The 12,964-nt window shown below is 39.7% G+C and overlaps 1 long non-coding RNA gene across 1 annotated transcript; it reads right to left on the reverse strand.

Annotated features, from left to right (window-relative positions):
- Positions 1-7,861: 7,861 nt before the first annotated feature.
- Positions 7,862-9,449, reverse strand: LOC127517858 (uncharacterized). Its single transcript, XR_007931383.1, has 3 exons — positions 9,351-9,449; positions 9,163-9,225; positions 7,862-8,776 (listed from the first exon to the last, which is right to left on the reverse strand). It is a non-coding gene; the product is annotated as an uncharacterized LOC127517858 (long non-coding RNA).
- Positions 9,450-12,964: the final 3,515 nt, after the last annotated feature.

Here is a 12,964-nt window from a genome sequence, read left to right on the forward strand (position 1 = left end):
TTGCATACACATTAAATGCGCAGCGAGCTCATCCAACAAGTAACACAAGGAATGCCCACTACAGGGAGGGGGAGATACACACACAGACCACGGGGCGCAGCAGCACAGAGCAGCACAGCCTATCAATAATTATGTTTTGGTGTTTTGACTTAATATGATTCCTCATTGTCATGGTGCTATTGTGATAACTTAGTTTCACCTGACAAATTTTGCACACGACATGCTAATCATTTTGATCAAAGTAATTCCAAACTTCGCTACGTTTTAGAGGCAGAGGACGCCATTTTGTCATCAAATACAATGAACTTCTTTCCACTGCGCGCTCCGCAGCTCCACCCAGTGCATATAGGTATAACTGTTAGTTTTAGTTTGTGCGCTCAGGCTTCATTATGGATTTACTTCATTTATGGCCAGTAAAAAAAAACAGCTAAATTTGAATAGTGTTTTTATTTTTGCAGATCGAATATTCGACTATTTGTGCACACCCCTAGAGCAAACTCAAATGCCTAGGTCAATTTTATGCAAAAATGACATAAAAGGCAAGTGTTACTCGTATCCAGTGTATGTACTTCCAGGAAACGAAGCAAATAACCTGCTGAGCCGAGTGGCAACCACAGAAATGGGTCTTGTAAAGCAAGTGAATGAAATAAAAGATGTGTTTCAGCAGGGTGGAAAGCTGAAAACAGATCCAGTGAAAATAGTCTTAAAAGAAGGAGCTGAACCCTATGCAGCGAATGTATCATGCTATGTACTTCTTCCTCTCCTGACCAAGGTGAAAGCTGAACTGAGCCGTATGGAGAAAGAAGGCATCATTGAAAAAGTAACTGAGCCGACCGAGTGGTGCGCTGCCATGGTTCCTGTCCTCAAGCCCAATGGAGATGTTCGTGTAACCCTTTTCTTAACCCTGGGGATTAAATTAAATATTGTCTTTGCCCAGAAAACCTGGGTTCCCAGCAGTTGAATGGGGAATTTGGTCAGTGTTTCTTTTCTTTAAAATAAAACAGTTGTAAATTAGCTTTTCCCTGTACCAATAAATCACAAATACCAGATGACGGATTTGAAGAAAGGAATAACAATGATTTCTTTTGTTTTACACTAATAAAATGGCTTTGTGTTTTATGAAAACAACCAAAAGATGAAGCTAAAAAAAACAAAAAAAAAAAACAAAGAAAATGTATAGAGAATAGCAAAATATCACAGATAAATAAACTATTTTACCCAAAGGTATGCAAATTATTTGTTTACCAGCAAATAAAAGATTTCTAGACCCTTCTGAGTCTCAGAATTGTTCTTTGTGTCTAAGTTTCTCAACCTTGTATTCCTAAATTTTTAACCTCAAATCAACATATGAGATATGAAGTCAAACCCTTTCTAAAGTTAAACACTCCAAAAATAATAAACAATACCGAAATCACAACAAAGAAATGTTTAAAGATCTTTTACACACTTTAAAAGGGAAAAACCCCAGAGATTCACAACTTAAAAGGTCTCTGTCCGGTAGGCCTATGAAAATTTGGTATGAATCCGTAACACAGTCACGAATGTACACGTACTTTAACGTTGGGGCCCAGTCCGCTGGTGCACATACAAAGCTGAGGAGTTCTGAACAATCGCTCACAGTCAACAAGTATCGAAAACAAACTCACCCACGTCCATCCAACGATAACGAGGCAATGTTGAAATCACTCACGGAACAAACTCACTGTTTGCAGTCCCGTTCGATCCACCCCTGGCACACGAAAAGTCCAGTCGAGCTGAGTCCAACGATGAAATGCAAGATGAGTTCAGTCCCAAACAATTTCAGTACGAGTCCACAGAGTCCACTAGCCGTTAAGACATCAGCACACACGGAGTAACTCAAACGATCGCGAACAGAATAACAGGGAAAAATAAAAACTCAACAGTCATTGACCAGCAACAAAACACTTGCATTAAACATGCTTTCTCTCTGGACATGAACAAAAAGTACATAGATGCATCATATTTTGAAATGAAAACAAAAAACAAAATACATTTTAAATTCTGTGTGTTATTTTCAACATGAATCATTCAACTAGACATTTTAGGGGTCCCTACATTCGGATCTGCATTAGAGGTCTGCATTCCCGCGGGACCCGATAAGATTTCTTGCTGCGCGGGATTCAATTTTGAATGAAAGGCGGATTGCGGTCGGTAACTTTAGTGTACTTTAGGCGGGAGCGGGCGGTCTGACAATAACCCGGTCGCTCCCGAGATGCTTTAACATCAGCACATCTGTGCTTGAACTTAAAGTGAACAAAACTTTCTGCAGTGGTGGCGTTCACACAGTCACAAGTTCCCTGTCCTGAGAAACCTGACAAGATATGTTCTTTGCATTAGAGGTCTGCGCGAGTGCACATTCAGAGATCATTCAACCTTTGTGATCGGATTTTGGAGGAGAGACGTTCTGAAACGGTCGTCAGTCAGCGTCATTCTGTTCTTGCGTGGATGTTAAAAAAGATTTCATTTTTCAGTATAGCTAGTAAGCCAACAGTTTTCGTTTATGTAATTTTGGCATAGCCTATAGTTTTGAGGGACATGTTGTAGGCTATTTAATTTAGCCTATTTTTCTCTGTGATATTTAGCCTAATATTCTTTGTGACATTTTTTCTCTGACATTTTTTAGGGTGTTGACAGCATCATAGACAAATAACAAATACAGATCTTGTATATGCAACATTTTATATTTGTTATCCCCAATCACTCTCTTTCTTTAGGGGAAGTTTAAACGCGAGATTCTGGAAACGATCTTTAGCGGGACCCGTCGGGTCGTGAAGAAAATCACTATATGCGGATAGCGGGTGAACACAGAGTGAATTTTAGGCGGGAGCAGGTGCATGCGGAATAGAACCATTGCGGGAGCGGGACGAAAAAAACAGTCCCGCGCAGACCTCTAATCTGCATCGACTTGAGGAAGCTAAATAATGCAGTGAAGAGAGAGAAATTTGTTCTTCCTACAACAGAGGAATTCATCTCTAAACTCTCAGGTGCCAAGATATTTAGCTCACTGGATGCAGCCAGTGGATTTAATCAAATCCCTCTTGAGGAAAGAGTAGCAGACTGACTACTTTTATCACCCTTTTTGACAGATACACCTTCAAACGTCTCCCGTTTGGGATCACAAGCACTCCAGAAATTTTTCAAAGAAAAATGACTGAGACATTGCAGGGGCTTGAGGGGGTGGCAATTTATATGGATGATGTTCTGGTTTTCGGAAAAACAGAAAAAGAACATGATGAGCGACTTGGAAAAGTACTCAAAGCCATGGAATCAGCTGGACTAAAATTTAACAAACAAAAATGCAGGTTTAGACAGAATCAAATTCGTTTTTTGGGTCACATCATCAATGTACAAGGGGTGAGGCCAGACCCCGGAAAAGTAAACAGCATTGCTAACTTTCCGGTACCCCAAAATGCACACAAACTCAAGTGGTTCCTAGGAATGGTGAACTACTTAGGGAAATACATCCCTAATTTAGCGACTGTTGGACAACCTATGTATGACCTCCTGAAAACCAAAGTAGTGTGGAACTGGGGTCCAAGTCAGGAGACAGCCTTTCAGAAAGTGAAAAATGCCTTGATGTGCGCACCTGTTCTCACTTTCTTTGATGCCAGCAGACCCACGGCAGTTTCTGCAGATGCAAGCAGCTACGGGGTAGGAGGCATCCTGCTTCAAAAAGATGATGGTGAGTGGAGGCCAGTAGCATACTGTTCAAGGTGCCTAAGTGATGCTGAAATGAAGTATGCACAAATAGAGAATGAGTGTTTGGCAGGGGTCTGGGCCTGCGAACGCTTTGAGAAATACTTGTATGGGCTAGACAGCTTCAGATTAATCACAGAGCACAAACCCCTCGTCCCACTCATCAACAGTAAAGACCTTGATAATGTTCCTCTCAGGTGCCAGAGGCTCTTAATGAGATTAATGTGGTACAGTTGCGTTGCAGAATATGCTCCTGGGAAGACACTGGCCGTAGCTGACGCACTATCACGGGGCCCAGACCACACATTGGAGAGCACGGACAGCCATAACGAGATAACTGCGTATATTGCTTCTGTTGTCAATAACCTCCCTGCAACTTCACAGAAAATGGAGCGGATCAGGATAAACACAGAATCGGAGAGCCAGCTGCAGTCAGTCCTCTGGTTTGTTAGGAATGGCTGGCCAGAGTATACAGCAAGCACACCTGAGGCCATCCAAGAGTATTTTCAGGTGAGAGGAGAGCTGTCTGAGTTTCAAGGCTTAGTCGTGAGAGGCAAACGTATAGTTATTCCTACCTGTATGAGGAAGGAAATCCTGGATAGAATCCATGATGGTCATCAAGGCCTACACAGGTGCCGTGAAAGGGCTTACCAGGCAGTATGGTGGCCTAACATCTCACAGGACATTAAACAGCATGTGCAGGAGTGCTCATACCGCATCGAGATGAGGGCGGCACAACGAAAGGAACCGTTGATTCCAAGTGAATTACCCGAAAGCAACAAATATGAGCTGCATTTTATTGATCATCAGCTAATTGCAAAATCAAAGACCGCAATAAGAGAGTGCGGCAACAGCACTAGTATGATCATTCAGTCTCATTACTTTTAATGAAGATGATTGTGTTTTGAGCGCCTGTGACTTACTTCCAGTTTTATATGCGGCAGTTTGCACATTGTCTTGCTGAAGAGATAATCAGCTGCTCATCTGTGGCAATGCGTGATGCAGTAGCACTGTCATATCTGACTATAACATGTTATTTAGCCTATAACACACTCTCACACATTTATTTTTTAGTATTTTTGAGAGGAGTTAAATTTACATATGTGGTTTCAACAACCAGATGCATTTAGACCTGTTCAGTCTGGAATGTGTCCCAGACCACCTCCTGAAGTGGTTTGAGCGATCGGATTTATATCTGATCAGAGAAAATGCATGAAATGACAAGGTGTAAACAGGCCCTAAGAGAAAGAGCAACCAAAATATCTCTTTTTAAGAAGGATGTAGTGAGAGTTGAATGCAAATAAATGGAGCAGAAAAGCAACTGTAATGGAAGAAATTAATCCCAGATCTTACAAAGTGCAAACAGAAACTGGTCAAGTGGTCAGAAGAGATCACCATAGTTAGTTAAGAGACTTTAAATGAGCATCAGCAAGAAGATCTTTATCCTGTGAGTAACTGCACATCTAAGCATGAACATGAACTGTCACAGAAACACAATGAACATTCTTCCTTACCTTTGTTGAGACGATCAGGTCGCACAGTAAAGAAACCTGACGAGTTGAATCTTTACTTCTGATATGTAAAAATGTGATGCAGAACTTTTTCATTTTGTGAAAAGTTTTAGTGTTCAATGGCATGCCTATTTTTTTTTTACATTTTGTGTTTAAAATGTTGAATATTATGATGAATGATGTATCGCTCTAAAGAAAAGGGGGATGTACAGTAACATTCAAGATCATTGTTATCATTGCTGTGTGTTAGATGTACCACTAGATGGCAGTGTTATGTAAAGTTTTTAAGAGGACACGGTAGAGATGAAAAGGGAGCACAGAGAGTTCACAATTCACAATTTTTGGTGTCTCCAGTTACCTATACAGCATGTTTTTGGATTGTGGAGGAAACCCACACAGACACAGGGAAAACATGCAAACTCCACACAAAAAGGCCTCCTCAGTCAGCTGGGGTTCAAACCAGGGAACTCCTTTCTGTGAGGCAACAGTGTTACCCACTTGAGCCACTGTGCCGCCCCGGTTATACCATCCATAAAATAACGCATTACGACCTTATTTTTGTTGTCTCCACCCCTACTGATTTGAAATCCAACAATCTGATCATCCTAGATTTGTTTTTGTAATCATCAGGACTCACCATTGCAGCAAGCTAGCTTGGAAGATGGAGAAGCTTACCTTCAGTGAGACTCAGGAGAAAGGATGACAAGAATATCTTTGTCAAAAATAAATTGTGGCATTTCTTTATTTGCATAAATGCTAATTTTATTCTACATTTCTATCACATAGTCAAGCCAAACCAACGTAGAAATGCATGAATAGATTTTCTTTGTGCAGCACAAAGTGGATTTTTAAAAATTAGCCCTATAAATCAATTGAGCAATTTAGCCCTTTCTCATTATGACATCATACCAAATGTGAAATAATCTGCAACCATGACAACTGATGAGTGAAGGAACACAGGTATTTTCCATGGCCACAGAAAAATAATTCTTTCTTAGCATTTACAGCGCTTAGAGCGTGTAACAAGATCGATCATTTAAGTGACATTTATTTTACACAGGCAGGGAGTCAGAACCAAATATGTATTGTGCACAAGTTTTATTAACTAAATCACAAACACAACTAATCTAACAAACACAATCACACGTACATGGGTAAGATGGAAAGTGATAGAATGAAGTCGGAAATGGGAACAGGTCAATAAACCATGAAAAGAACCATCAGCTTATTATTTCAAAGCACCTCGTTAAGAGGATTTTACTGCTTATCATAAAACCAGTTTAGTTAAAATATTCGATACTTGCATGCCCTTTGCAGTAGAAGCAGTCTGTTGTTCTGAACAGGTTCTTGGTGATTCCATGAATCGATGGTGTTGAAGTTGCAATCGATTTCTCCTGCGTTGAATGAAGAAATGATGATGAACTTGCATGGTTAGTTTGACTCTTGTAGGGGGGAAAGAGTTCTCTCTCTCTTCTAAGTAAGCACACGGCTGGAGTGCAGGTTGAGGCCACCCAGCAACCAGGAGATGTCTAGAGTCAGTCAAAGGAGCAAGAGAGCAGGCGGAGCTGTGTGTGGTTCTTTAAAGTCTGGGAAAAGTCACAACTCTTAGGGTTAACCTGACCAATGAGAAAGGTGGAATTTTCGAGGGGGAAATTCCTCTGTGGAGAGCTTTACGGCTCTTTGTGTTTGAGCCTGATTAAAATGGGCATTTATACTCCGATTAATACAACAAACACACACTGTTGTTAAATGAGCATTAATTTGATAGGAAACACGATATACAGTACTTGGGGTTACCTTAACCAGTAGTTCACTCATAAGCTATGCATAAAACAAAATACAAGAGACACTTTACAAGACTTTACAACTTTACGACTTTACACTTTACAAGTTATAATCATACACACAATGTCCTGGGATGCATGTTCATTTATAGAACAGTTTGTCTATAAATTGAGGCAGAAGAGTGTGTTTTTACAGGCTTTGTGACTTCCCTATGGCCTGATCCAAATGAGTTTAGAACAGAGTTCTGCATTCTATGAAGTCAAAAAACCATGGCAACCAGGGGCCTGGTTCTAATACTTTGGGGGTGGTCGCAGACACCTTGGCACCTTGGTGCGGGGTTTTAAATATTATTTGTGAAATATAACAAATATTTGTTTCTGATTTGTCTCGGTCATTACAACATTGTAGCATATTGTCAGTAAACCTAATGAAATTCTGTTGTTAATTTTTTCACAATCACAATACAATTCTTCTATAATAATAATAATATAACATGTTTATTAGTTATAATAATATGTTTATCAGTTTCATGTGTAGAAACATTTCTATGCATTAACTGTTAGAGACAGAACACAGAAGCTCAAAGATCATGTAATATGAGTGATATATCTGCAATAATCTTCCTTATAGTCATAACAGCAACTGTGGAAAGGAAAACACGCCTTATACATTTATATATGTATAAGGCACACAAATACAAATTTTGTGGGGTGTAACGGAAAAGTAATATAACAAGTAGTGTAAAAAAAAAACACTGTTGGCAGAAGTAATGAGTAAAGTAATAATATTACTTTTGAAAACAAGTAATGTAACACTTGGACACTATTATGGATGTTCTGAAAGTGTTCTTTATTACAAGTAAAAAAAAGAAGAGAAAAAAAATTGTGTTTACATTACATTGTTACATTAGTGTTGATGCAAGCATGTAAACAAAAGCTTTTTATATGTCAATTACTCATTTTATTCTCAAAAATCACATAGTATCTTAATGCAGATTGAACCCCAGAATAGATTCTCTACTTTGCCTATGCGTTTCTTTTACACTGTGGTAACATAAAAGTGAAGGATCTAAGCCACTAACACTAACAGAGTTTAAGAGTTCACAAACTATCCATCTTATTTTGCAACTCGAAAGTAAGCTAATTTCTGTGAATGTGCTAGACTTCCCATTCGTTAGTCTCTATAGGTAAATAACTAGAAGAATAACAAAGTGCAGTAGATGGTAAAACTATTTGTGCTACAAATCGTGTTTGATTACGATAACGGATTCAGATAATATGATAACAAATACCAGCAATATCCATCAGCATAAAGGACTGTTTTTGTACAGCTAAAATAACTGGACGCGGATGAGACCGGAAGCCTTGCACATTCAGGTTACAAATGGCAGCACTGCTCTTACGGTAAATATAAGGTGGATACACAAAGACTAATGTCTAAGCCCTACTAATGGTTTGGGTGTATTTCAGAATAGATGATTGAAAGTATGCAGGAGTGTTTTTTTTTTTGTGGTTGGAATATTATGATGTAAGATTTTGGTATGAAATAGCTAAAGAGAATTCCATTTATACTGGATATTTGAGCAATTGCATTTAAAAGAGTGATGTATTTGCTTTTGAAAGAGAGGTATGCTGTGTAATATACAATCCAGGTCAGATAGTACAAAATTAGACTGAAGGTTATTGACTTGGCTTCATTGTAATTTTTCGGCAGATCTCTTCCCATGTAAGAAAACAGGAGACACAGGAAACGAAGAAACCATCCTATGAACACAAATATGGTTATGGTTAATGCATTCCCCATTTCACAGATGAGCATAATTTGATCTTTAAAAGTCCATGAGTCGGCGGACAGTCAAACAGGAAATACAGACAGTGAAGAAAAATGTAAATATGGCATTTCTCAGGAGGCAAAGTGCAGATGTGGGTTTTCCCAAAGAAAAAGAATGCACTTATACTAGACAAAATCAAACATGTCAACATCAGGAAACACATGCTACCACCAGCAGACCTCACCACTGGTGTGTTGTAATTGTAGGCGAAAATGCAAAATATGGCAATGAGTAAAATAATTATACATATGGCAGAAACTAAGACAGCGATGGAGGGGATTTCTGTGAACTGAAGATAGACAACAGAACGTGTCTTACATGTTGTGCTGCCTTCATCAGACCATTCATTCTCTGCACATGGAAAACAGGTATAGGGGTCCCCTGAAAAAAATAATATGAAAGTTTATAATAGTATTTTCCAAAAGCTTTGTGAAAAAGAAGTACAGTACTGTTACAATTGCTGGTTGTAAGCATAAGCATGCACGACAAGGAAGATCAAGTATAACCATCTTAAATAAATCCACAGGTAAGGTAATCCACAGGCAGGTTCAACAGAGAGACAACCACACAATACACAAACAATACCAGACAATACTGAATAGGAAACACAGGGCGTATATACACAGGGAAACAAGGAGGATGATTGAACACAGCTGAATGTGATGATTGGGGTGATCAGTAACCATGGTGACTAACTAGTGGCGGGAAATGGTAAAACACAAGTCCAAAACAAGTCCAAAACAGGGTGAACATGTGACAAGTACACTTCAGCATACTTTTAAAAAAGAGTCTTTCAAAACCTATACATGTTTTCTTTCCACACAATAATTATTTCAAAACACAAGCTCATTCTAATATATAATGAGAACATTTGGTTAAATCACCAGAACATAATGATCTTCTTTCAGTGTAGTAGTTTTAGCAATCAGTTCATTCAATAGTAAATAATGCAAGATACATTACATTACAGTAATACAGGCTACAGTTGTTGCATTAAAAAAATACACACATTACCTAACATGTAACTGACTTAAAGGCAACATATGCTCCTCCTTAGACTACATCTATTTCAGGGAAGGCCTTGTGTATTTCAGCAGGACAATGCAAAACCACATACTGCAGCTATTACAACAGCATCCTTTATCCATCCAAACAGTCGAGGAAATCAAGGGTAACGCGGGTCAGTGATAGGCGACGCACAGACACAGTCCGTGTCCTGGTTAAAATTGCTTATTTCTCTGGATTTAAACATTCTTGCTAATGAAAAGATAGCATTATAGTAGTAACAGCATTATGAAAGGCAGTTACTGTGAATTAAACATTTATATAGATTAAACACTTATTTTTTGTAGTGAAAAGGTTACTTTGTGATTTTGTGTTTTCTATTAACATCATTTAAAATATGCTGAAACTTTAAAAAAAAAAGTGCAATTTTGTGTAGCAGCGCAAGTCCAGGTACGTACACCGATCAGGCATAACATTATGACCACACCTAATATTGTGTTGGTCCCTCTTTTGCTGCCAAAACAGCTCTGACCTGTCGAGGCATGGACTCCACTAGACCCTGAAGGTGTGCTGTGGGATCTGGCACCAAGATGTTAGCAGGAGATCCTTTAAGTCCTGTAAGTTGCAAGGTGGAGCCTCCATGGATCAGACTTTTGTTCAGCACATCCCCCAGATGCTCGATTGGATTGAGATCTGGGGAATTTGGAGGCCAAGTCAACACCTCAAACTCGTTGTTGTGCTCCTCAAACCATTCCTGAACCATTTTTGCTTTGTGGCAGGGCACATTATCCTGCTGAAAGAGGCCACAGCCACCAGGGAATACTGTTTCCATGAAAGGGTGTACATGGTCTGCAACAATGCTTAGGTAGGTGGTACGTGTCAAAGTAACATCCACATGGATGGCAGGACCAAAGGTTTCCCAGCAGAACATTGCCCAAAGCCTCCGCCGGCTTGCCTTCTTCCCATAGTGCATCCTGGTGCCATGAATTCTCAAAGTAAGCGACGCACACACACCCAGCCATCCACGTGATGTAAAAGAAAACGTGATTCATCAGACCAGGCCACCTTCTTCCATTGTTCCGTGTTCCAGTTCTGATACTCTCGTGCCCACTGTTGGTGCTTTCGGCGGTGGACAGGGATCAGCATGGGCACCCTGACCGGTCTGCGGCTATGCAGCCCCATACACAGCAAACTGCGATGCACTGTGTATTCTGACACCTTTCTGTCAGAACTAGCATTAACTTCTTGAGTAATTTGAGCTACAGTAGCTCGTCTGTTGGATCAGACCACACGGGCCTTCGCTCCCCACATGCATCAATGAGCTTTGGCCGCCCATGACCCTGTCCCTGGTTCACCACTGTTCCTTCCTTGGACCACTTTTGATAGATACTGACCACTGCAGACTGGGAACACCCCACAAGAGCTGCAGTTTCGGAGATGCTCTGACCCAGTCATCTAGCCATCACAATTTGGCCCTTGTCAAACTTGCTCAAATCCTTACGCTTGCCCATTTTTCCTGCTTCTAACACATCAACTTTGAGGACAAAATGTTTTCAAAGTTGATGTGTCACTTCACCTGTCACTGCTCATAAAGTTATGCCTGATCGGTGTATATGCATATGTTCTGGGACTGTTCTCGAATTGAACAGTTCTGGTTTTCAGGTCAGGGACTTACTGATAGATCTTCTGAGGACTCAGATCCAAAAGGACCCTCCTTTTTGGTTTTTCTTTTGCTAGATGATTCTTCGCTGTCACTGTCCGTCAATCAAAAAAGGACTCTGTCCGCTGCCTTTACTGCTGATAAAAAAGTTATCCTGAAACTTTGGTTGGAACCATCTACCCCAGCTATGTCTATTTGGATATCCTACTTGCTGGACATTGCCCTTTTGGAGTGCAGCACAGCTAAAGTGCACAGCGTTTGTTTATTTATTTATTTATTTATTTATTATTTATTTTAATTTTATTAAGTCTTATCTTTATAGCTTATGATTGTGGGCAGATCTTGGGCTTTGTTGTAAATAGTTATAAACTAATAAATAAAAAAAATCACAAATAAAATCACAATTTAATGTTTTTTCTGAGATTACTTCTAAGAGTTTTGAAAATTTAGCACTTGCTTATGAAAATTACAACAAAAAAATTCAAAATTTGAACTGCACATAATGTTTTTGGATACTTAATTTGTACTTACGAGAATAATTCACATAGCTATTGCATGGGCATTTTTTACACGTAAAACAGCAACTATGAAGTGTCACAGGTTCAGGGTGTGACACCGGCTCTTCCTGTTGTTTGTCTTGTCCTGTCATTTTTTTGCAGCTCGTGATTGGAGTATCAGCGCTACGGTGCTTAATCACGAGCTGATCTCCCACACCTGTCGCTCGTTCCCTCTACCCTTTATGTGCCCAGCTGTGTCTATCCCTTGTTGTCAGTTGATCACTTCATGTCGCGTGGACGTTACATGTCGGTACTGCATTTTGGTTTGTGTTTTACCTGTTTGATTTTGTGTTCAGGACCCGTAGACGAGGAGTTTCTAAGCAAGTTAGATTCTCTTGTTGGGCTCGTGCTCGTCTTCCGCTGGGTCGTCCTGTCTCCTGCTTTCTCGGTGGTCTCTCCTGCCTGTGTGTCAGCTGTCGTGTGCGCAAGACACAGCGAGAGCCACCAAACAGTTTCCTCAAACTGTCACCAGTTACTTTGACTATTATTTTTGGTGTCTCAGGTTTCACCCTGAATAAACTTGTTCTTTTGTTCACCGCAACTTGAGTCCTCCTTTCATTCACCGCTCGACATGAAGACCTTCAGGTTGCCTTGAAAATCCCTCCTTACACTCAGCAGAGCAGTTTGAGAAAGGAACCTTAAAGGAATAGGAAAATATTTCATTAAATTTAAAGTTTTTCTCAACTGATTTTACACATTTCTCTAAACTGAGGTCAATATTCTCAAACAACTCAGCCGTCTGAAAAATATTCAATTTCCATTCCGAATTACAAAATACAAATCACATAATTCTCTACTCACAAATTTCTCAGATCTTGCTTTCAGTCAACAGAGAACAATCTACACACCGAATTCCGGAAATGTTGGGACATTTTTTAAATTTGAATAAAATGAAAAC

The sequence above is a fragment of the Ctenopharyngodon idella genome, chromosome 8, assembly GCF_019924925.1.
Source record: "Ctenopharyngodon idella isolate HZGC_01 chromosome 8, HZGC01, whole genome shotgun sequence".
NCBI classification, from domain to species: Eukaryota; Metazoa; Chordata; class Actinopteri; order Cypriniformes; family Xenocyprididae; genus Ctenopharyngodon; species Ctenopharyngodon idella.